This window comes from Pan troglodytes, chromosome 5 (genome assembly GCF_028858775.2).
Source record: "Pan troglodytes isolate AG18354 chromosome 5, NHGRI_mPanTro3-v2.0_pri, whole genome shotgun sequence".
Classification (NCBI taxonomy): domain Eukaryota; kingdom Metazoa; phylum Chordata; class Mammalia; order Primates; family Hominidae; genus Pan; species Pan troglodytes.
The window spans coordinates 78,062,005-78,083,551 of record NC_072403.2 but is presented as its reverse complement, the minus strand read 5'-3'; the positions used below and the strand labels follow the sequence as shown (position 1 = coordinate 78,083,551).

Below are 21,547 nucleotides of genomic sequence, written 5' to 3'. Positions count from 1 at the left end.
GAAGGAACTTCGCTTTTTATCAGTTTTTTCTGTCATTGTAGTCAAGTAAGTCCAATGCTAACACACAATTTCTCCCATCATGATGTGGTTTGCCAGGAGCGTCAGGCCACGCCTTTAATCCCAGGGCTTTGAAAGGCCAAGGTGGGAAGATCGCCTGAGCCCAGGAGCTCAAGACCAGCCTGAGCAACATACAAAGATTCCATCTCTACCAAAACAAAAACCAAAAATAATTCAAATTAGCCGGGCATGGTGATACATACCTGTGGTCCCAGCTATTTGAAAGGCTGAAGTGGGAGGATTTCCTGAGCCCAGGAGGTCGAAGCTACAGTGAGCCATGATTGTGCCACTACACTCCAGTCTGGGCTACAGAGTGAGGCCCTATTAAAAAAAATGTGGTTTCACTTATCAGAAGTTTTTAAATTGCAAAGCAAGCAGTACACAATTTCTCACAGTCATCTTATTTCAATAGTTCCTGAAGGATAAGACATCCAAACAACATTATTCCAGGTTCTGTTGTTATCTCTTATTTATGCTAACTAGTCTATTTATCTGTTTAACTTCATCTGCTCTTAACTTTTTATGTAGGTATTCTTGGGCTTTTATTTAAGATACAATGAAGATATCTCAAAATTTTTGATTATTCACACTTTAGGACTAATTTTGCTTGCTCTACTGCTAAGGCAATACCTTTTAGAGTATCCTACCAAATAACCTGTGAATTGTTAAGTTTTCCATTCTTGCTAGTAGAAACATGAACAGCACCTGGCCATTTTAGAGCCTTCGGTATTCTTTCCCTGCTCTTTTCGTCATAGGTGGTGGTGGTAGTTATTTCCATGGCTTCACACAGTCTCTTGATACATATGTGGTCATCAGTACTCAGCTAAAGATTTTAGCAGAAACCTCTGATGACTGGCTATCCAAAGCTTCTTCTCTGTGTGGCAGCTTCCTCTCTGATACTCTTCCCTGTGAACTCAAGACACCTCAGTCTGTCTTGGCTCTGAGCTCTATCTCTTCAAAATGTGGAGTCTATCAGCCTCTGACTGGGTTCACTCTTCCTTCTTTTTGCCCTGGAAACTGTCTTTCGGTGATGTGAGGCAATTTGGGGACCCATCTTCTTTTTTATCTTTTCTCAAGAATCACCTTTTTTTTGTCTGATGGCCTATTGCCTGAAACCATTGTTTTATACACTGTGTCCATCTTGTTTTGTTTTTATTTCAAAAGTAAGTGTAAGTTTAATCGTCGTTATTCTACCTTGTCTGGGAAACTTGATCATTTATTTCTATATGTGTTTATTAACAGCCTGACAGTAAAGAAGATTAATAAGGACACTTAGGCATAAATATTTAAGTAAAGGAGAATTTCCTGTTTGGGAAGGCACTCACTTACACACATTCAGAAAAAGGGAGAGAGATATATTTAGATAAACAAGCAAGAGATATATTTAGAAAACTATGACATCAGTTTCAGCTGGGGCTTGAAAACAATTGATGCTGCATTCCAATTATGCCACTTTGCTGGAATTGCAAAACGTTAATGACAGAAAACCTGCCAACCAACATCTACACTTCAAAGGAGCTTGAAAAGGCTAAGAAAAGAAGGATAGGCAGAGTGCATAATTTTTTTGTTGACCTGTGAGCTTTACTACTTTAAGAGGGTAATGGTTTGTTGTTCCTGCTCTTCATCATACACTTAGTAGAAGGTACTTGAGCAGAATCACTTAGAGAGCTTGAAATTTGTCACTTGATGTAGACCTGTGTGTGTGTTCACCTTACAAACCTTAGAGCAAAAGATTTGCAAAGCTAGCTGCTGAGGGGTGAGCCAAATTTGAGATGGCTGGATTCACCATCTTGTACTTTCAGATTTTGTTAAACAAACATTTTGTCTGTTTCCTCTGAATTTGATATGAGTTACAGCTGATAGAGAGTCAGGATAAGATTTTCTCAAATTCCTTTTAAGAGCAAAAGTCAGCATACTTCACCAGAGAAAAGCTAGAGTTATGTTCAGATGCAGAAGTGCAAGTAAATTAGAAAGCAATGAGTCAGGATGACAACCATAGGAAATTGAAGGTAAAAGGTTCCCAAGTGTCAGCTGATTTTCTGAAGAACACATAATAGCAGTCATAGAAGAGCATAAAAATTATACTGATTACAAGTCCATAGAGTATGATGTCTGCCTATAACACTACCTGTTAACTCAGCACTTGAGTGCCTATTTGCCTCCTCGTGTTCACTGTGCTCCAACTTTGGAGTGTTCAGAATCAAAGTTGGTGGAAGAAAAATAGAAAGACAAAAAACTAAAATAGAAGAAATATACAACACCCCTTTCTTAAATGCAGGCTGGCTTCTAGTCTTCTGTCACGTGAGCTGAAGTTGGACTGGTTCAAGAAGGATGGAGAGGAAGCCACGACATTAAACCATTCAAAGTTTTCACTAATACATTGGGTTGGATATTTTAATTCCTCATTAGAGGAATCTGAATTATTTTAAAATTACTAAAAATATATGGAACTTACCAGTGTTATATTTTTAGTAGAAGAAAGTAATAATAAATTAAGCTGAATTTTTTAAAAATAAAAAACAATCCTTGAGGATTATGTCTTATAGGTTATCCTGGTTCACTAAAATACTTTTCCATACACATATAAACACATACACAAAGACAGGGAGACAGAGCTTGGTCTTATAAATTTGGGTCTATATTATATATGACCTTGTCTGCCTGACTCACTGAATATGGCACAATTTATTAACAGTAACTCCAGTTGTTGAATCATGATTTTGACCTTTTTCTCCTATTGTTTTATATCTACGCTTTTTTCCTCCTGAAAGATTTATTTTTTTCTTATTTATCTGGATTCCCGTTTTCTGTGGTATGAGCAATGTTTTCTCTGTTGGGAAAACTGTGGAAAAACCAGTGGCAAATGGTGAATGTGGCACTAGTGATGGTCAAGGGAGTGTCAGTGTCTTAGGACTGTGTTTAATAGGAAGCCACACTTGCCACCAAGTACCCTGTGAAATATAGCAATTAGCAGCAGATTCAAGGGGAGTTAATTATTCAACAACATCAGTGGAGGCTACTTCGCAACAAGGTTTAATGTGAATGATTAATGATGCTTAGCATCCCAAAGCTGTAGGACTAAATATGTATATCAAGGGAAGAGTACACAAATGTTTTAGACACTTCATCAATTTTCTAATTTTTGTCTTGACTTGTCCAGTGACTACATCTACTAATAAGTTATAAATGCTACAGACCCATCTCTAGCTTCTAAATCAATGATCACAGGGAAGACAGCATCTCAGAAAAGCTTGTGTAACCTGCCACGAGCACCCACATCTTAGTTAACATGTCCCAGTAATACTGAACCTGCCTTCTTTATATCTTGGTTCCTCCAAGTTAGATCTTGGAACAATCCACCCACGGAAAAGTTTGCATCTGAAGGTTTAATCATTTGTAAGGAGGAATGGCTCTGCAGTGGCTCTTCGGCTCTCAGTAGTGTGTAGCAGAAAGAATTTGCCGGAAGACTCATCTCTAGTATGCAGAACTCAGCACATACCACTGGTGGGTTTACTATATGGAGGACAGGAGCACTCAATGACTATGTAAACCACACAGCAGTACAACTAGAAAGAAAATAGGTATATCCATATGCTTATGCCAATCTTGCCATCTTCACTATTCATTCTTAGGAATATATGAATAATGGGGCTAAGAGAAGGATAGAACTATACTTTCCAATATTTCTGAATATGTTAAAGTGATGGATATTCTAATTTAATAGACAGATAAAAATAAGAAAGAATGGGACTGATGTTCTCTACTGTCAGTTTTCTCAGATTCTACCAAATATTATCCTTGTTTTTCTCACAATTCCAAATTGCTGAAGTTTGTATATTCACCAGGTAATGAACGGTGTTTGTCCATTAACTGTAGATATGATTGAGCATTCAGAATGCTTTTGCCTCTTGGGATAGAGATCCTTAATCCTCAGTGGGTTTCTCTTCTCTTTGCTTGCATTTCTGTGGTAAAAATTCCAGAAGGTAAAAAGAAATTTCTTTTTACTCCCATAGCCTTTTTGTAATGTTGGAACACTTTAAACCTCAGATTATAGATAGATAGATAGATAGATAGATAGATAGATAGATAGATAGATAGATAAGATAGATAGATAGATGACAGACAGATATAGGTAGATAGACTAGAAGGATAAATCTGCAGTGCTATGGTCTTCATGTTTGTGTCCTCCCAAAATTCATATGTTGAAACCTAATCACCATTGCAATGGTATTAGAGGGTGGGGCCTTTTTGGAGATGATGAAGTCTTAAAAGGCAGATACCTCATAAGTGGGATTAGTGCCCTTATAAAAGAGGCCCAAGGGATCTGAGCTAATTTGCTCCTGCCACCATGTGAGGGTACAGCTAGGAGACTCCCTCTATGATCAAGAATGTGAGTCCTCACTAGATAGCAAATCTACTGGTGCCTTGATCTTGGACCTCCCAGTATCCAGAACTATGAGAAATAAATATCTGTTGTTATTAATAAGCTAACAAATTTATCATATTTTGTTACAGCAGCTGAAAGGAACTAAGACATGAAATCAGGCTATTAATGTCTTATTTGAACCCAAGCAATCTTCAAGAATTTAAGGATATTTATATATGTTGACTAATTTGTAATTCACCCACCTGGAAACCAAGGTCATATCATAGAGGGATGGAATAGTTAATATTGATGGGGATTGAAATTTCCACATATCATTTACCTTTGTTACCCAAATTGAACATAATATGATATTAAACTGAACACTGTATAAAATCATGCATTGTTGTTGTGATATTATATACATATTGGTTTCCATCTACAGTTTCTGGATCATAACTCCCATAGCCTTTTTATAATGGTGGAACACTTTAGACCTCAGAAGCATGCCTCAGAAAACAGTCTCTCTCTCTCTCTCTCTCTGACCTTCTCCTGCATTCCTGTTCACTTTTGTTTTTGTTTTTGTTTTTGCTTTACTTCTCAAGGCAAGAGTCTCCCCCAACATTTTTGTCTTGCACCTGGCTGTAAAGAAATTCCCTGACCTACCTTATCTGATTGAAGGTCATAAGACCCCTATTTCATAAGGCATCCTGCTCCATACCTGAGAGGAAGGAACGCTGCATGAAGAGACCAAGAATAGTATCAACAGACATGCCTCACTGGGTCCCCCATCAGTTTGTCAGTATTAAATCAGACATACCCCTTTGTCCAATCACATTTTGACATGATTTTCCATGAATTGATCATGGCTATCCAATGAACTCTTCATAAAAGGCCCAAGAGGACAGGGCTCAGGGAGCTTCTAGGATAGCTGAACATGTGCAGGTTCCTGGAGGAAGGCATGCCTGGGGAGGGCATGGAAGCTCCACAACCTTTCCTGTATACCTCACACTATGCATCTCTTCATCTGTATCCTTTTTCATATCCTTTTAAATACACTGGTCAATGTAACTAAAAGTTTCTCTGGGTTATGTGAACTGCTCTTTCAAAGTAATTGAACCTACAGAGGGAGTCATGGGATTTCCCAGTGAGCCAATTGGTCAGAAGTGGAGATAAAACCACCTAGGCCTTGTGACTGGCATCAGAAGTTGGTTGGGGGGGGGGCAGTCTTGTGGAACTGACTTCCTCAACCTTCCGGGTTTGATGCTATCTCCCAGTAGATAACATCAGAATTGAGTTGGATTGAAGGACACACAACTGGTGTTGGCAATAGAAATCATTGCTCATTTATTGGTGGGAAAAAAGTCTTCACGCATTTGGTCACAGAAGTCTGTGTTGATTGTTGTGGTGTTGGAACAGAGGAAAAACAGTTTGTGTTTTTATTTTCACTCAATTGCATGAGGTAGTAATTGATTTTTAATCTGTATCCCCTAAACATGTTACAACTGCACATCAAAATGATCCTGAAGGGTTCTTTTAATAATAGTGACTTCTAAAAAACAGCATTATTGAAATATAATTAAATTAACATACAATAATATATGCCCTTTTGAAGTGTATATGCCCTTTTGAAGTGTATTAACACTATTTAATTTTAATGTACTTTCATCACCCCCAAGAGAAAACCAACATGCATTAGCAGTCACTACTCATTCCCATCTCCCCAGAGCACTACAAATCACTAATCTATTTTTCTGTCTCTGTGAATTGCCTATTCTGGGTAATTCATATACGTGGAATCATAAAATATGTGGCTTTTGGTGACTAGCTTCTTTCATTTATAATGATTTTAAGGTTTCTCCATGTTGTGATGCGTATTAGTACTTCATTCCATTTTCATTGCCATTGTATGGATATGTATGGACACATACATTCCATATGTATGTCCATTGTATGGACACATTAGCTTATTATTGCTGATTTAATGTCTTTATTTAGTAAGTCCAACAACTGGGCTTCTCAGGGACAGTTTATATGACTTATTTTACTGCCGATGGATTATGCCTATTTTTTTATGCCTTGAGTGTTTTTGTTAAAAACTAGACATTTTATATAATGCAATTTGGCAATTCTTGAAATTCTTTCCCAAGAAGATGTTGTTGCTATTTGTTGTTGTTTCTGTTGCTGTTGTTACTCATGAATTTCCTAACACAAATATTTATTGAATGATTCAATAATTATTGTGACTTTCCTAAATTCTGTAAAGTCTATATTCTTTGTGACATGTGGCCACTGAAATCTGCTCAGTTAGCTTGTCAATTAATGATTGGACAGAGGTTTCCTTAAGTTTCTTAAAACAACGTATTTTCGGTTTTTTTTTTTTTCCTTAGGGATGTTGTGTGTATTTTGTAGCATATCTTCAACATTCTGGCAGGTAATTTTTAACTTTTCTTTAGTGTTCATTTTCTCCTTGTGAAAAGACTCTAAGTCAGCTAGAGGTGAAAGATCAGTGTTTTGTAGGTCATTTAGTCTGTCATTCCTGAGCACGTGCCTAGCCCTGCACATGCACATGAACTTCCAGATTTCTAGGAATAGATCTCAACTGTTCAAATCTCATACAGGCATCTCAATTTTCGCTTTAGTTTTTTGTTTGGCCTTTTGTTATGTTATCGCACCCTAATCAGCTGTGATATTAAATAATTGCCACAGATTGTTATCACCAAATGCCCTAGGAAAAAGGCTGTTTACACTCAACAAAATCTGTATTAGATCAATTAACACTAACCCTAAAAATCAGGTTTCCATAGTTAAATGCTCCTCAGATTGTTGTAAGTCCATTGTTAATATTCAGAGTTCTGAAAGTTGATTTTGATAATTTTTGCCAGTACTCTCATTGCTTTTAAGGAAGAAGTAGAATCATGGGGTTCATTAAAATGCCATTCCAGAAGTACTTCTCAGTAACTAGTAAGATTCTTTGTTTGACCAAACTCTAGTCATTCTCCTAAATCCTATCCTCGTCCCATCTGTGCATTTCCTTGTAAAGACCAATTTTAGCAAGAATCCTAACAAAGTCAGCTTAGCAAGAACACTCCACCCTTTATATCTGATTATCCTCAATAGCCAATCAGGTTCTTTATCCTTCACAATCTCCCTGATGTTATCGAATTACTCCAGCCTGTCTTCAGCAAGAGTTCAGTTAGGTTACTTTGGTTAGAATCTCCCTTATTATTGAGGCTTCCTCTGCAATTTTCCATCTGCTGACCACCTCTCTGTTCCTTGGCTATGAATTTCCACTGCCCCATGCTGTATTTAGACCTGAGGTCAATCTCTTTATTCCACAGCGAAATTCCATTGCAATGATCCCAACACCAGTATCAATAGCCTTCGTCACCTACCTTGAATAAGTCTTCTACATGGTGCTTTAGCAAGTGTCACTGCATTTTTTTTCTTTAACACTAACTTAAATATTCAATACATGAAATATAATACCTGGAGGACAAGATGTTTTTTCTTTTTTTTACTGATTTTCCTCAGCAATTATTGCCTGGTACATAAAACATCATTCAATGAATATTTCTTAAAACGATTCAATATATTATATTGTGTTGTTAAGTTGAAGGTCTTCACATATTTTAACTTTCAAGAAAAATAGCCCTCTCCCTCTCCCTCTCCCTCGTCTCCGTCTCCCCCACGGTCTCCCTCTCCCTCTCTTTCCATGGTCTCCCTCTGATGCCGAGCTGAAGCTGGACTGTACTGCTGCCATCTCGGCTCACTGCAACCTCCCTGCCTGATTCTCCTGCCTCAGCCTGCCGAGTGCCTGCGATTGCAGGCGCACGCCGCCACACCTGACTAGTTTTTGTATTTTTTTGGTGGAGATGGGGTTTCGCTGTGTTGGCCAGGCTGGTCTCCAGCTCCTAACCGCAAGTGATCTGCCAGCCTCGGCCTCCCGAGGTGACGGGATTGCAGACGGAGTCTCGTTCACTCAGTGCTCAATGTTGCCCAGGCTGGAGTGCAGTGGCGTGATCTCGGCTAGCTACAACCTCCACCTCCCAGCCGCCTGCCTTGGCCTCCCAAAGTGCAGGGATTGCAGCCTCTGCCCAGCCGCCACCCCGTCTGGGAAGTGAGGAGCGTCTCTGCCTGGCCGCCCATCATCTGGGATGCGAGGAGCACCCCTGCCTGGCTGCCCAGTCTGGGAAGTGAGGAGCGCCTCTTCCCGGCCGCCATTCCCTCTAGGAAGTGAGGAGTGTCTCTGCCCGGCCGCCCATCATCTGAGATGAGGGGAGCGCCTCTGCCCCGCCGCCCCGTCTGGGATGTGAGGAGTGCCGCTGCCCTGCCGTGACCCCATCTGGGAGGTGAGGAGCGTCTCTGCCCGGCCGCCCCATCTGAGAAGTGAGGAGTCCCTCCGCCCAGCAGCCACCCCGTCTGAGAAGTGAGGAGCCCCTCCGCCCGGCAGCCGCCCTGTCTGAGAAGTGAGGAGCCCCTCCGCCCGGCAGCCGCCCAATCTGGGAAGTGAGGAGCGTCTATGCCCAGCAGCCGCCCCATCCGGGAGGTGGGGGGCAGCCCCCGCCCTGCCAGCCACCCCGTCCGGGAGGGAGGTGGGGGCCAGCCCCCGCCTGGCCAGCCACCCCGTCTGGGAGGTGTACCCAACAGCTCATTGAGAATGGGCCATGATGACGATGGCGGTTTTGTCGAATAGAAAAGGGGGAAATGTGGGGAAAAGATACAGAAATCAGATTGTTGCTGTGTCTGTGTAGAAAGAAGTAGACATAGGAGACTCCATTTTGTTCTGTACTAAGAAAAGTTCTTCTGCCTTGGGATGCTGTTGACATATGACCTTACCCCCAACCCGGTGCTCTCTGAAACATGTGCTGTGTCCACTCAGGGTTAAATGGATTAAGGGCGGTGCAAGATGTGCTTTGTTAAACAGATGCTTGAAGGCAGCATGCTCGTTAAGAGTCATCACCACTCCCTAATCTCAAGTACCCAGGGACACAAACACTGCGGAAGGCTGCAGGGTCCTCTGCCTAGGAAAACCAGAGACCTGTGTTCACTTGTTTATCTGCTGACCTTCCCTCCACTGTTGTCCTATGACCCTGCCAAATCCCCCTCTGCGAGAAACACCCAAGAATGATCAATAAAAAAAATAAAAAAATTAAAAAATAAGAGATTAACCAGTTTCTAGCAAAAAATAAAAAATAAAAAATAAAAGTATTAAGATGAACTTCAATTATAAAATCTTAAATAAAAAAAGAAAAAGAAATTGGGTATATGTACCATACTTAAAAGAGTAACTCCATTATTCTTTGGCTGTGACTTTGTGCTAGCAATATGCCTATTGCTATTCTCTCCATCAGCTGTCACTGTCAACATGCTTCTCTGTCCTTCCTTTCCCTCTGTTTTATGAATTATTTCTCTAATGCCTTCTGATATGACATAATATGACAAAATACAATGTGACATGGTATTATATAAGATAATCTTTATTTAATTAAAATGTTCAATTAGGTCTGATTCTTATTTGAAATATTCCAATGACTTCTCATTGCCTGAATTATAAATTCCAAACCATCTATTCCATTATAGAAGACCCAAATATACCCTGTTAGTCAGAATTATTCTTTTTTGAAACTCTCAGCAAAAAAGATCAACTGTAGTTTGATCTTTGTAGATCAACTGTAATTTGAGGCTACATGTTCTTGAAGCTGAAAGTTAGGGCTTTGAAAGCTCATGTTTTGCCTCCAAACCCCATTGTTATTCCTTTTTAGGTGTGTAAACATTTCCTAGTAATGTCACTTTTATGAGTCTAATTTTGTTCATCTACAAAATGGAATAAATCATACTACTTTGACAAGATTATTAAAAAGGTTTAATTAGATAATGCATTTATTTAGCAAAGAATGAGTGACATAAGATGCTAATATCTGGTAGGAGCACATTTATAATTGGTAAGTACTAATATTAGTAACTCTTAATATTGTCATTCTTATCATACAATGTTGATGAAATTTCAAGTAGCATTCAATACTTTGTGATATATGCACGTCTCCCTTTCTATACTGTGAGTTGAGAGAAAACATGTACCATTCCCAGGAAATGTACCATTCCCAGGAAATGCTTATTTATATCAATTAGAATAGTGCCTGGGGCAGATGATGTGCTCAGCAAATAAAAGTTGAATAAATGGATAAGATTAATATCTACTTATTTCAGTGTATACACACTTATTTTACGAAAATATTTGAGAGGTATTTAAAACAATATAAATAACTGGTCAATAACTGAACCTCTTGAATATATTTATTTGAGCTTATAAATTATCCAGATTTCATTTTGACAAGTTCTCCTTTCTAAAATATTAAGACTAGACAGTCGCGTGCTAGACTCCGGACCCGGCCGGTGGTATGGCTGAGCCGACTAGTGATTTCGCGACTCCTATCGGGTGGCGTGCGTCTCCCGAGCTGACTCCCACGTTAGGGCCCCTGACCGACACTGCCCCGCCGTGGGACAGCTGGATGTTCTGGGCAATTCTGCCGCCACCGCCACCACCGCTTACGTCCTCGCTTCCCGCAGCCTGGTCAAAGACTTCCTCTGAGTCGCAGCCCCCCATAGAGGCCCAGTCTCTCCCTGGGGCTCTGCCCCCCTTCGACGCCCAGCTTCTTCCCGGGGCGCAAACCCCCTTCGACGCCCAGTCCCCCCTTGATTCTCAGCCTCAACCCAGCGGCCAGCCTTGGAGTTTCCATGCTTCCACATCGTGGAATTGGAGACAGTCTTCTGATAGGTTTCCTCGGCATCAGAAGTCCTTCAACCCTTCAGTTAAAAATTCTTATTATCCACGAAAGTATGATGCAAAATTCACAGACTTCAGCTTACCTCCCAGTAGAAAACAGAAAAAAAAGAAAAGAAAGGAACCAGTTTTTCACTTTTTTTGTGATACCTGTGATCGTGGTTTTAAAAATCAAGAAAAGTATGACAAACACGTCTGCACATACAAAATGCCCTGAAGTAGATTGCTCTTTTACTGCACACGAGAAGACTGTCCAGTTCCATTGGAGAAATATGCATGCTCCTGGCATGAAGATCAAGTTAGACACTCCAGAGGAAATTGCACAGTGGAGGGAAGAAAGAAGGAAAAACTAGCCAACTCTGGCCAATATTGAAAGGAAGAAGAAGTTAAAACTTGAAAAGGAGAAGAGAGGAGCAGTATTGACAACAACACAATATGGCAAGATGAAGGGGATTTCCAGACATTCACAAATGGCAAAGATCAGAAGTCCTGGGAGAATCACAAATGGAAAAACGACAATTCTAGACAGAGAGCAGTCACTGGATCAGGTAATCACTTGTGTGATTTGAAGCCAGAAGGTCCACCTGAAGCAAATGCAGATCCTCTTGGTGTTTTGATAAACAGTGATTCTGAGTCTGATAAGGAGGAGAAACCACAACATTCTGTGATACCCAAGGAAGTGACACCAGCCCTATGCTCACTAATGAGTAGCTATGGCAGTCTTTCAGGGTCAGAGAGTGAGCCAGAAGAAACTCCCATCAAGACTGAAGCAGACGTTTTGGCAGAAAACCAGGTTCTTGATAGCAGTGCTCCTAAGAGTCCAAGTCAAGATGTTAAAGCAACTGTCAGAAATTTTTCAGAAGCCAAGAGTGAGAACCGAAAGAAAGGTTTTGAAAAGACAAACCCCAAGAGAAAAAAAAGATTATCACAACTATCAAACGTTATTCGATATCTCTTGGAAATGCTTCTAGCTCCGGACATTCGACATGAAAATGTGATTTTGCAGTGTGTTCGGTACATCATCAAAAAAGACTTTTTTGGACTGGATACTAATTCTGCGAAAAGTAAAGATGTATAGGCGTCTGGTGTTTCAGCATACATAACTGAAGCATGTGAAACAGTATCATCCTCATTAGTAGAGAAAAACCAAAACCCTTTTTTCCCTCAAAACTGGATTTGTAATTAAATTGTAAGCCTCGTAGGATATGTGTTGGAATTTTAAGTCTTTCCTTTGGTTCTATGCAAATAAATACATAACTGATTTTTTAAGACTGTGTCTGTATTGTTGGGATTGAATCTAGTATTTGCTGGGAGAATTTTTTCTTTGTATTTATTTTAATGTATTGTTCTCATGTAAAAATGACTGATGTGTCAGTTAAGAATTGAAGATAGGTTTAGCAGTAAAGAAGAAAGCTTTTAAAAGGATTGATTCAGCTAAGCAAAGTTGGGCAGAGAAATACAGCCATTTTGTTTTTAATGCAGAAAAGGAAGATGTTCTGTAGCAAGGAGGAATATTTTAAAAATAAACCAGATCAAATTAATACAATCAGAAGGTTTCAAAATGTAAATATTCCTTATTTAAGATATGTTTAAATTCACCTACTAGCACGACTTACATAGCTCAAATATTGAATGTTTAAAATATTAATACAGATGGGGCCTCTGTTATGTTTAGATACAATTGAAGTACTTAATTGAAGCTTTTTAAAAATTGTAAAGTAAATGAAAGCTAGTGAGATCTTTTTGTCTCCTATAATACCAGGGAATTTGAGCTTGTGTTCTAGTCATTGTACTAGCTGTAGCTATTGGTCTGCCCTTTTGACATACAGCTAAAAGGGACTAAATTTTTAAAAAATTAGTGTGTTATAGTTGAAGATTAACTTTTCTTAACATTGTGATTATTGAAGTTCATGAATCTTGCTGTCAAGGAAGAAAGGTAAGAAAGCTGATAGCTCCTCCATGTTGGTAAAATCCTCTCCAGAATCTTGAAACACCTGGCATGTGACCCTAGTGACGTCACAGACCTGAGATGAAGATTCATGTTTAGCCAGTGTTTTCCAGCCTTGTACCCACCATACAGATCTGTTTATTCTGTTTCACCCTACTCCTCCAGTGAGCCCCATATTTTGGGAAATTATCTGCCTCATACATTAACTAATTCAATTCATATAACACTGTTGAGTGCTTACTCTGTGTACCTCTATTGTGCCTATATTAAAGGTATACAAATAAATAAGGCCATGTCTGACTTCAAGGAACTCAGTTTAATTTTGATATATTCAAAGATGTGATTCCCAACCAACTCAGGATGAAGTAACTAGTGTTACAACTGAGTTGATATTCTAAAATATAACACAGTTTGTACTTTTATTACTAGTTAGCATACACATTTTATAGGCTTATGGTTAATAAATGAATTCACGGACTCCTGGACTACTTTCATTGATGACCTATCTCCAGTGATGTTGTTGATCCCCACACTGCCTTAAGGTATATTATATAAACAGTTTTATTTTCCGTTTTTCTTGTTTCCTGATAATAAATGTATTTAGGACTGAAAATACTCCTGAGTACTCCCTTGGCTGTATGTCTGACAGTCTTTAGCTATGGTGACTATTGTTTATTTTTAATGGGTATTTCAGATTCCAAGTGTATTTAAAATTTCTAAGGAGATATAATATAGCCTTATGGTTTCTACTTTATGGAATTATATGGTCAATATTTGTAAATATTCTATGAGTTTTGGGTGGGTAGAGGGGTGCTTTGCCTGTTTTGGGTACAGGCTTTTTTGGATTTAGCTTGTTAATTGTTCAAACTTTCTGCCTTCTACATTCCTATCTTATTGTTCATTTAATCAGTTCCTGAAATGTAAGCATTACATGACTATTGTTGAGTTCTGCCTTTTATAACTGAAATACTTTACTTTTTCTCATATCCTCTATAATTGACTTCTATTTTCCTTAATCAAACCAGCTCTGGGAAATTTAATACATTTATATTAATTGAGATTATTAAAACATTTGGACTATTCAAAAAAAATATTAAGACTAAATCTATAAAATGCAAATATAATTATTTAAATTATTCACTCAGGTTTAAAATCAATTCTGTGTATTGTTTTAATAAAGTGACTGGGAATTGTATTAGTCTGTTTTCACACTGCTATAAAGTACTATCTGAGACTGGATAATTTATAAAGAAAAGAGGTTTAGTTGACTCAGAGTTCTGCATGGTTGGGGAGGCCTCAGGAAACTTACAATCATGGCAGAAGGTGAAGAATCAGCAAACACCTTCTTCACAAGGCATCAGGAGACAGAGCAAAGGGGGAAGTACTACACGTCTTAAACCATCATATCTTGTAATAATTCACTCACTATCATGAGAACAGCATAGGGAGAATCCACTCCCATGATCCAATTACCTCCCACCAGGTCCCTCTCCTGACATGTGGGGATTACAGTTTGACATGAGATTTGGACTCAAAGCCAAACCACATGAGGAATTTAGTCAAAGCAATAAACCCGTTTCAATAAGTTGTCTAACAAATGTTAAACAAATAAGCTGATTAAAGTAGATATATTATAACTTTCTTGACATTTGATCAAAGTCAAACGAAGTAATATTATGTTTTGGATCAAAAATTAATGCTTTTATTCTTCCATAAGAAATATACTCTGACAGTCTAAAATTTCTTTTTGGAGACATAATCAGTTCTATTTAATAAATTATAGTTAAGTGTTATCACTGAGAATATACATAATAAACTTACATCATAATTTTGTTTCATTACAGCCTCTTAAAAATAAAGAATCTGCTTAAGAATGAGGAGGGTAAGCATCTGTAACAGAGAGACTACAACAAATGTCTCTGTTGACCCTAATAACACAACAACAGGATTAAAATTACATGCACGTTACAGGATTTGCTAATTATGAAAATATTTTAGATTCACACTCAGTGATTTATAAAATCAAAATGGAATATTATATTAGTTCCCTATTGCTCTGAATAAATTCAGAGGCTTGAAGCAATGTGAGTTTAGGTCAGAAGTCTAAAGTCTAGGTGCCAGAAGTGCTGCACTCCTTCTGGAGCTTTCAAGAGAGAATCAGTTTCCTTTCCTGTTTCATTATTAAGATTTTAAAAATTCCTTAAAATTATAGAATGATACTTCCTCTAATCATGGCAACCAAAGGCCATGATACAGAACTTCCTCAAAATACCAATAGGCCTTTCTCTGTTTTTTTTTTTTTTTTTCATTTAATCTTCCCCTAAGGAGATAGAATGATTCATTTGATTTGTAAGCACAGGGAAACAACTAGGCACAAACATCTTTTGTCTTAATCTTCACCCTCTTGGGAGCAAGTTTGCCTATTAAAAGCCCAAGCTCCCTTCAGCTATTCCATGACATCTAAGCAACTGTGTAGAATTCCATTTGCAATGCTCATTATTAAAAATTTATACCCTAAAGAGAATGTCAGATTTACAAATGATGAACATAAAATGAACCAGGGAAATGGAAATATCTTTGGATGAGATACAAATAATTGATTACCACATAGTTGCATAACACTATGGCTTTAGAGATGTTGGCTAAAGTAAATCCATTACACATATGTTGTGATGAATAATATTAGGTATCAACTTGATTGAATTGAGGGATACCTAGATGGCTGGTAAAGTATTGCTTCTGTGTGAGTCTATGAGGGCATTGCCTGAGATTGATATTTGAGTTGGCAGACTGGGAGAGGAAGACCCACCCTCAATGTAGGTGGGCACCATCTAATCGGCCGCCAGTGCAGCTAGAACAAGGCAAGTGGAAGAAGGTGAGATACATTTACTTGGTGAGTATTCTGGCTCTCTTTCTTCTTTCCATGCCAGATGCTTGCTTCCACTCCTCTTGCCCTTAGACATCAGATTCCAGGCTCTTCGATCTTTGGACTCTGGGACTTGCACCAGTGACTTCTTGTGGGTTCTTGGGCCTTTGGCAGCAGACAAAGGGCTGCACTGTTAGCTTACTTGATTTTGAGGCTTTTGGACTTGGACTTAGGCACTATGGGTTTCTCTCCTTCCCCAGCTTGCAGATAGTCTATTGTGGGACTTTACCTTGTAATCTTGTAAGCCAATTCTAATAAAATACCTTTAATATATATACATATAACTTATTGGTTTTGTCCCTCTGGAGACCTCTTGCTAATACTGATTTCTAACGTGAATTAATTCAACAAATATTATCAAGAATTTATTATTTTCTAGGTAATACGCCAGGTGCTAATATATGTTGGCAAATAATTTGTTATGTAAAAAATCTATTAATTTATTTAACAGCTATTTACTAAGAGTTTAATATATAGCAAGCACTTGAGGGATTAAGGAATTATTAACTCAGTTTTGGTATAGAATTTAAAGTACCAGGTTTGTTGTAATTTTAATTAAAATGGCTATCTAATAAGAAATATGCATAATAGGAGCTTTGATGTTGCTTATATTTTCTATTTCTTCATCTTGGTCAAACATCTACAGCCATTAATTTTATTTGCACTCTATCACATCACTTGAAACAGCCTGTTAAATCAGTATGATTAAAGCAAACGTATGGTTCCCAAAGACATCCCTCTTACAAAACACATATTTTGATTCATGAACAGAATTTGATTTTGAGACATTTTTCTTTATTCAGAAATACCCAATACCCATCATTTATTCCTTCCTTCCCTCCTTATTTTCTTTTTCTTCCTACCTTCATTCTTCTCTTTCTTTCTTTCTTTCTTTTTATACTGATGGATAACATTGTATGTGTTTTCCATATACATGATTTTGAGGATTTATTCATTGCAGAATGACTAATTATAGTTATTAACATATGAATTACCTCACACAGTTATTCTTTCATGTGATGAGGACCCTTTACAACCATTGTGTAAACATTTTTCAGTAACACATTATGACTTATAGTCACCATGCTGTGCAATATACTTTTTCAACTTATTCCTTATATTTAACTAAAATGTTGTGTCCTTTGATCATCATCTCCCCAGTATTTCCCCACTCCAGCCATCCTAGCCCGTTTACCACCATTGTACTCTCTGCTTCTATGAGTTCAACATTTTTAGATTTCACATATGAGTGAGATAATGCAGTATTGTCTGCTTATGACTTATTTCATTTAACAAAATATCATCCAGGCTAATTCAAGCCATTACAAATAACAGAATTTTCTGCTTTTCTATGGTTGAATAGTATTTCATTATGTATATGTCTTCTGTAGGCGTCTTGGTTTTCTGCCTATAATCTGTCTTGTCTTTTTGCAAACTCTTCCTTTGCCAGTTTTTCACTGGGAGTGTTTCCTGTGGCCATCCTAAGTCCCTTTTTTTCATGGTACATTCCTCCCCTCAACCTCTATATCTTCAGTTCTGCTGATAATTCTTGAATCTAACTCCCAAGTGGAGATACCTCTATGGAGGTATAAACCTGTGCAATTAAATAACTAATTTTGTGGTAATAGGTCATAAAATACTCTAGAACCTCTGCATAAAATATAGAGCTCTCCCAAATCCTATTTCTTTTTCTATCACCTCTGTCTCATTAAATGTTACCAAAGTCCACACAATTAGCAAAAGAAAAGTATAAAAGTAACTTTTACTAAAATTCCTGGGCCTAATGTTAAAGTAGGCGCACAGGAGGCTTCTCAGAATCAGGAAAATAAAGACAACATATCAGAAGTGTAAATGATCTAAGCTTTGAGAAAACAAAGAAGTCTAGCAAAGAAGTGGAAAAATACTTTTGAAAACATAGAGGAAGATGTTTAAATAAAAAGTTAAAATTGGTGAACGCTAGCATATATCTTGCCATAGCCTATTTTAAGTTGTATTATATGGAAAGTAATAGGAACTTTAATCTCTAGTCAGGCATTTTTAATCTATTTTTCATTGGTAAGAGGGCAGAGCAAATGGAAAAATAGGACAATCCCATGATTGTTCTTCTACAGTAACATAAATTTGAACAGTTATCCACATTCAAAAGTATCTTCAGAAGAGCTAAGGAAGTGAGGGGAAAGATCATAGGCATTTTTTCGGCATAATAATAAGAAAAGATGCATTGAAGAGGGGAGAAAAAAACGTATTACCTTATCCACGTCATTACTCTCTCAACTCCAGGAAGCACAAAGTGAAAAATATACTGTTTTATTGGAAAAAAGGGAAGAAAGTGAGCATAGGACTTTGTCTTGGTATACTGAGGCCATCATACTAAAACCCAGTACCAGGAAGAACCCTAAATCCCCTCAATCCATGCCAGTACTGTGGACTGAGCCTCCTGATCTGCCCCAGTGCCAGGCAAGAACCTGTAGCCCCCTTAAAACAAATTTGGTCTCTGGCTCAAATCACTGCTGGCTAACTACAGAAGGCTTGACTTCCAGAAAAACTTTACAGGAGGCAGCCCTCAGATGCTACTGACTTCATGTGTGCCCCATGATTGCACTAGCCTCAGTGGCTGTGGACTTCGGATGCACCCCAGCACAGCACTAGCCCTGATGTCCACAGGATTACAGCCTAACACTGCACTACCCATGGAAATCTTATGCTTAATTCATCTCTAGCATTGCAACTGCTGCAGTTGTTACAGGCTTAGTGATCACATTAGCTGACCAGCTCAGTATCTCTGGACAGACTTAATGTTGAAGAATATTTTTAGATAAATCCAGACTGCGAAGACTGGAATTTTTTCAATGTGCAGACATCAATGAATAAGCACAAGGATCAGAAACAATCAGAGAAATATGATGTCACCAAATAAACAAAACAAATTGTCAGTGGCCAACCCTAAGGTGATGGAGATGTATGAACTGCCCCCCAAAATGTCAAAATAGCCATTTAAGGAAGTTCAGAAAACTTTAAGAAAACAAAGAGAAATAATACAAAAAAATGAGGAAAACCATAAAGGAACAGAATAAAGAATTTAATAGACAGAATAAAATAAAAATTAAAAGTGAAATAAAACAAATCCTAAAACTAAAAAATATAATGAATGAAGTAAGAAATTTAATAGAGAGCATCATCAGCAGAATTGATCAAGCAGAAAAATGAATCTGTGAACTCAAAGATAGGTTATATGAAAATATACAGTCATGGGAAAAAAGAAAAACATGAAGAAATCCTGCAATATTTACAGGACAGCATGAAAAGAGCAAATTTTTGAGTCATTGAAGTTTAAGAGGGAATAGAAAAAGACAAAGGGGTAGAAAGCTTATAGTAAGAAACTTTTCAGCCCTAAAGAAAGGCATACATATTCCAGTAAAGGAAGATCAAAGGTGAACATCAGATTTGATACCATTAAGAGTACAGGAAGACATATTATTATCCAACTATCAAAGATCAAAAACAAAGAGAGAATCATAAAAGCACCAAGATGAAAATAAGCAAATAAGGAAGTTCCAATATATCTGGCAGCAGACTTTCTTTTTATAGGTTAGGAGGAGTGGGATGATGTATTCAAAGAGCTGAAGAAAAAATAAGCAAAAAAATCTGTCAGCAAAGAATACTGTGCCCAGTAAAACTGTTCTTCAGAAATGAGGGAAAGATACTTTCCCGGGCAAACAAAAGCTGAATAAATTTATCACCAGCAGGCCTGTATTATAAGAGATAATAAAACGCGTTATTCAAGCTAAAAGAAAAGGATGCTGATGAGTAACACAAAAACATTTGGAAGTAGAAAACTCACGGTAAAAGTAAATACAGTCAAAATTAGAATATGCCAATACTGTAATGACAGTAGGTAAATCGTTCATACCTTTAGTATGAAAGTTAAAAAGCAAAGCTATTAAAAATAATAACTGCAATTATTTATAAAACAATATGAAATATAAAAAGATGTTAATGTTGACATCAAAAATTCAACCTCTCGGGGAAGAGAACTCCAGCTGGTGCAGAGCCCCTAGAGTTTGATGTGGAAGTATCTATAGTGAAGCATGGCCAGAGGCACCAATCCCCCAAGTTTCACCTTGCTCCTCTAGGAGACCTTAGCCTTAGGGAAACTACTGGGCATGAACAGAGCAGGGTGATCTTGCCCATGAGACAGGGTCAGTCTTATCTGAGAATGCCCCTGTGTGTTGGCCTTTCCTGGTGCCCTACCCTGGCAATATCTGCTTGTAGTGCAGCATTGTATGGCTAGCCAGAGTGTCTTCCAGGGGCTTGCGTCATAGCTCCTGTGCTGGCAGACCATGCCTGACTGTCAAAGAGCTCCAGCAGAGCAGCTCACATTGACACACACCAGCCCACCTTTCCATACCACAGCACCCCCATGCCACTTTGCCAGCATGCACTTTCCCATGGCCACCCCAACATTGCTATGCCAGCATGTGGGCACATGGAAAAAACTTACCTCCCCTTCCCTGCCAGTGTACATGTATGTCTGCATCCCAATGTGCAACTACTGCTGTAAGAACACCCCCCCAAACTGTGCCACCATTGCCAATGCAAACACAGAGAGGGAGACAAGCAGCCCCACCCTGCACTGCCATTGCAGCCAGTGCTTCATGGCATGTAGCCCACAAGATCCATGCCCACCTGCATCTCACTCCCATGCTGACACTGTAGCCAGACCAAACCTGCACACAAAGACTGGCAGCCCCACCCCCACACAGCACTACCAATGCCACTATCACAAAGGAATGCACAGAAAGTGCCAACCCTGTTCCTGCCAGTGCCCTGCCCCTGCACCAACAGTGTCACTGACATGAATGTGCCCACAGTCACCAATGGTCTCACCCTCAGCACATGCTATGCTATGACCACCACCACTGCAAACATACACCTGGAGACTGGCACATCTGTGCCAACCAGAACCTCACCTCAGCCAATGAGTATGCACCCCACTGTGCTGCTGCTCCTGCTGGCACATGTGAACAAGCATGGATCCTACTGCTACTGCCCAGCAAAGCACTTTGGCTGGCACCACCTATTGGAGTGTTATTATAAGCAGTCCAGGAACACTTTGGTCCCTGCAGGGCAGTAAATTCATAACCTCAAGAGGCACGAGAACAAAGCTGGGGGCCCAATACCAGCCCCCCAGAGTTAAAGCACGCAACTCAGGAGTCTTGAGTTTAGCCTTGAGCGCCTAAAATATTTCAGGAATAAAATCAGTTGACTGAAACCACCCTATACCACAATCAAACCCCAAAAGACATCAAAGAAGATAAAAAAGAAAACATCCAAAGGACAGAAACTTCAAAAATTGAAGGGGTATCAGCCCACAAAAATGAGAAAGAACCAGTGTAAGAACTATGGCAACTCAAAAGGCCAGTGTTTTTTCTTCCAACTGGCCACAATAGTTCCATAGTAATGGTTCTT

The 21,547-nt window shown here is 38.7% G+C and overlaps 1 long non-coding RNA gene and 1 pseudogene across 3 annotated transcripts in view; one reads left to right on the top strand and one right to left on the bottom strand.

Moving 5' to 3' along the window:
- Nucleotides 1-21,547, bottom strand: part of LOC107975187 (uncharacterized) — a 167,648-nt gene that overhangs the window by 69,204 nt on the left and 76,897 nt on the right. The window lies entirely within an intron of this gene.
- On the top strand, nt 10,816-12,317 carry LOC100610276 (FMR1-interacting protein NUFIP1-like; annotated as a pseudogene).